Below are 4,804 nucleotides of genomic sequence, written 5' to 3' on the forward strand. Positions count from 1 at the left end.
CTTAAGCTGTCTTCATTTCTTTTCATTCTTTTTTCTATATTCTGTTCTGCAGCAGTGATTTCCATCATTCTGTCATCCAGATCATTTATCCGTGCTTCTGCCTCAGTTATTCCACTATTGATTTCTTCTAGTGTATTATTTTTCTCTGTTCTTTAGTTCTTCTAGGTCTTTGGCAAACATTTCTTGCATCTTTTCAATCTTTGCCTCCATTATTTTTTCAGGTCCTGAATCATCTTCATTATTATTATTCTGAATTCTTTTTCTGGAAGACTGCCTATCTCCACTTTATTTAGTTGTTTTTCTGATTTTTTTTTTCTTGTCCCTTCATCTGGGGCACAACTTTGTGCTTTTTCATGCTGGTTAACTTTCTGTAATGCAGTTTTTTTTTTTAGTTGCTGTGGGACTGTGGTTCTTCTTGCTTCTTCTGTCTGCCCTCTGATGGAGGAGGCTAAAAGGCTTGTGTAAGTTTCCTGATGGGATAGACTGGTAGTGGGAAAAACTAGGTCTTGCTCTGGTGGGCAGGGTCTTGCTCAGGAAAGCTTTAATCCAATTTTCTGCTGATTGGCTTCACTCTCCTTATATATTATGGACTTCCCTGATAGCTCAGTTGGTAAAGAATCTTACTGCAATGCAGGAGATCCTGTTTCAATTCCTGGGTTGGGAAAATCCACTGGAGAAGGGATAGGCTACCCACTCCAGTATTTTTGGACTTCTCTTGTAGTTCAGTTGATTAGGAATCCACCTGCAGTGCTAGCTTCGGCAGCACATATACTAAAATTGGAATGATACAGAGAAGATTAGCATGGCCCCTGTGCAAGGATGACACGCAAATTCGTGAAGCATTCCATATTAAAAAAAAAAAAAAGAATCCACCTGCAGTGTGGGAGACCTGTGTTCGATCCCTGGGTTGGGAAGATCCCCTGGAGAATAGAAAGGCTACCAACTTCAGTATTCTAGCCTAGAGAATTCCATGGATTGTATAGTCCATGAGGTCGCAAAGAGTCGGACATGACTGAGCAACTTTCACTTCACTTCAGTTCTTCACGCTCCATCTTCGGTAGTGTTTTGCCCCAAGGCAGTCCTCCAAGAGGGTTTACGGCAAGGGGGACCTTCCCAGGCTGCTGCTACCAGTGCCTCTGTCCCTGTGGTGAGCCCCTGCCAACCCATGCCTCCACAGGAGACCTTCCAACACTAGCAGGTAGATTTGGTTCAGTCTCCTGTGGGTTCTCTGCTTTCCTCTGAGTCTTGGTGTGTGCAAGGTTTTGTTTGTGCCCTCCAAGACTGGAGTCTGTTTCCCCCAGGCCTGTGGAAGTCTTGTAATCAAATCCCACTGGCCTTCAAGGTAAGATTCCCCAGGGATTCCCAGTCCCTTTGTCATATCCCCAAGCTGGGAAGCCTGACATGGGGTTCATAACCTTCACAACAGTGGGAGAACTTCTTTGGTATGATTGTTCTCCAGTTTGTGGATCACTCACCTGGAAGGTATGGGATTTGATTTCATCATGATTGTGCCCCTCCTGTTGTCTTGCTGAGGCTTCTTCTTTGACTTTGGATGTGGGGTATCTTATTTTAGTAGGTTCCAGCACCCTCCTGTTGATGGTTGCTCAATAGCTAGTTGTGATTTTGGTACTCTTGCAGGAGGAGATGTGCACATGTCTTTTACTCTGCCATCTTGACCCAGAAGCCCACTCCAGTATTCTTGTGTGGAGAATCCCAAGGTCAGAGGAGCCTGGTGGGCTACAGTCCATAGGGTCGTAAACAGTCAGATCCAACTGAAGTGACTTAGCACACATGCAGCACCCAATAAGCAGTCACTTTTCAATATCCCCTCCTCCTCCCTCAGCCCCTGGAAATCTCAAATCTACTTTTTATCTCTATAGATTTGTTTATTCTGGACATTTAATGTAAGTGATTTTATAAAATGTGATCTTTTATGACTAACTTCTTTTACATAGCATGGTATTTGTGAAGTTCATCCAAAAAACGTATGTATCAGTATTTCATTTCTTTTCATTGCCAAAATAATATTTCATTGTACAAATATATTGCATGTTATTTATTCATTCATCAGTTGATGGACATTTAGATTGTTTCCACTTTGGGGGGCATTATGAACAATAGTCCTGTGAATATTTGTGTATAAGTTTTTGTGTGGACATGTTTTCATCTCTGTTGACTATATAAAAGTTTACAATTTTGATTTTTGGCTCAAATTGTCCTGCTCATTAATGACATTTAATGAAATTTAATTCATATTTATATTCATCATTACAGTGATAGCCCTGAGAAATTGTCCAGGTGAGGTAAACAGGCTGGTCCTCTTTGTCAGACTTCTTATTGACCAGGAAAAAAGTCTGCACAGAAAACTTAGATAAGACCTATAACTTCCCACTTCTCTTTTGACCTTACTGCCTTGGCACTGTTCTTCTCATGCTTTGAGATACTGATTGGAAATTGAAGGCTGTTTCTGTAAGAATGTTGAGTGCCTCTGAGTGACCCTTGCTGAGGTCTGATAGTTGGGAATGTACAGGAAAATGAAAATGCAGGCCAGTGATAGAACAGCTTGACTTTTATTAATTAGAATATGTGAGGTTGGAAATTTATATACAGTTCCTGTGTTCATCACATCACTCTTAATTTGATTCACCTTGGTTTTTTCTGTATGTTTTGGGGGGATAGCATTAAAAATAAAATTCCCCTTTTCTCTTGGATTTTCTTAGATTTTCCTCAGACTTCTTAGATTTTCCTCTTAGATTTCCTTGATATCTAACACTTCTTGAGTACTTGGTGTATGGTCGGAACTGAACTAAAGCAGCTTAAATAGGTTGTATCTCATTTAATTCTCTTAATACCTTAAGATGCTGGTGTTCTTTCCATTTTTCAGATATAGAAACAGGTTTAAAGTGGCTATAGAACTTTTCCCAAGACTTCACAAAGTTAGTGAAGGACAAAAGTAAGACTTAAACCCAGATTTGCCTCATTATGAAGTTGTAACTACTAACTATTCAACACTTACAAACACTTCAATATTTGTGCCATGCATTCTTTTATATATATATATTTAAAATGAGCACGTTTTTCCCACCTGTCATTTTGGTAGTCAGTTTGTACATAGTTGCTACCTCAGGGTGAGTACAACATGGAACTAATTAAATATTGGGGGAGAAATCTGTTAAAATTAAACGAGTCAACCTATGTCTGTGCTGTGCTTCAGCTCTTCCTTTAGCACCCAACACAAGGCAAAGCTCCTTTTTGAAAAAAATTATTTCTTTTTAATTGAAGGATAATTGCTTTACAGTATTGTGTTGGTTTCTGCCAAACATCAACATGAATCAGCCATAGGTATACATATGTCCCCTCCCTCTTGAACCTCTCGTCCCATTCCACCCCTCTAGGTTTTTACAGAGCCCTGGTTTGGGTTCCCTGAGTCATATAGCAAATTCCTATTGGCTGTCTTTGTTTTGTTTTTTAAATTAGTTTATTTTACTTGGAGGATAATTACTTTACAATATTGTGTTGGTTTTGCCATACATCAACATGAGTTGGTCACAGGTATACATGTGTTTCCCCACCACACCCCTGTCCCCTGACATCCTGAACCCCGCCTCCCACCTCCTGACCCACTCTATCCCTCTAGGTTTTCCTTTGGGTGCCCTGCTTCATGCCTCAAGCTCACACTGATCATCTCTTTTACATACAGTAATATACATGTTTCAGTGCTGTTCTCTCAAATCCCTCACCTTCTCCCACTGAGCTCAAAAGTCTGTTCTTTACATATGTGTCTCCTTTGCTGCCCTGCATTAGACTCATCAATACCATCTTTCTAAATTCCATATATATGCATTAATATACAACATTTGTCTTTCTCTTTCTGACTTACTTCACTGTATGTTAGGCTCCAGTTTATCTACCTCATTAGAACTGACTCAGATGTGTTCCTTTTTATAACTGAGTAATATTCTCTTGTGTATATGTACCACACCTTCCTTTTCCGTTCATCTGCTGATGGACATCTAGGTTGCTTCCATGTCCTAGCTATTGTAAATAGTGCTGCAGTGAACATAGTGGTACATGTGTCTCTTTCAGTTCTGTTTTCCTCCGGGTATATACCCAGCAGTGAGATTGCTGGGTCATATGGTAGTTCTGTTCCCAATTTTTTAAGGATTCTCCACACTGTTCTCCATAGCAACTGTACCAGTTTGTATTTTCACCAACAGTGTAAAAGGATTCCTATTTCTCCACACCCTCTCCAGCATTTATTGTTTCTAGACTTTTTTATGATGGCCATTCTGACCAGTGTGAAATGATACCTCATTGTGATTTTTATTTGCATTTCTCTAATAATGAGTGACATTGAACATCTTTTTATAGTGTTTATTAGCCATCTGTGTGTCTTCTTTGGAGAAATGTCTGTTTATATCTTTTCCCCATTTTTTGATTGGGTTTGTTTTTCTGGTGCATGAACTGCTTGTATATTTTGGAGACTAATTCTTTGTTAGTTGTTTGATTTGCTACTATTTTCTCCCATTCTGAGGGTTGTCTTTTCACCTTGTTTATAGTTTCCTTCATTGTTCAAAAGCCTTTATGTTTAATTAGGTCCCATTTGTTTATTTTTGTTTTTATTTCCTTTACTCTGGTAGGTGGGTCATCAAGAATCTTGCTGTGATTTATGTCAGAGTGTTTTGCCTATGTTTTCCTCTAAGAGTTTTATAGTTTCTGACCTCACATTTAGGTCTTTAGTCCACTTTGAGTTTATTTTTGTTTATGGTGTTAGAAAGTGTTCTAGTTTTCATTCTTTTACACG

The 4,804-nt window shown here is 39.2% G+C and overlaps 1 non-coding gene across 1 annotated transcript; it reads left to right on the forward strand.

Annotated features, from left to right (window-relative positions):
• The first annotated feature begins 747 nt into the window (after positions 1 to 747).
• Positions 748 to 854, forward strand: LOC136156688 (U6 spliceosomal RNA). The gene has a single exon (XR_010661176.1). It is a non-coding gene; the product is annotated as a U6 spliceosomal RNA (small nuclear RNA).
• Positions 855 to 4,804: the final 3,950 nt, after the last annotated feature.

This window comes from Muntiacus reevesi, chromosome 1, assembly GCF_963930625.1.
Source record: "Muntiacus reevesi chromosome 1, mMunRee1.1, whole genome shotgun sequence".
Taxonomy (NCBI): domain Eukaryota; kingdom Metazoa; phylum Chordata; class Mammalia; order Artiodactyla; family Cervidae; genus Muntiacus; species Muntiacus reevesi.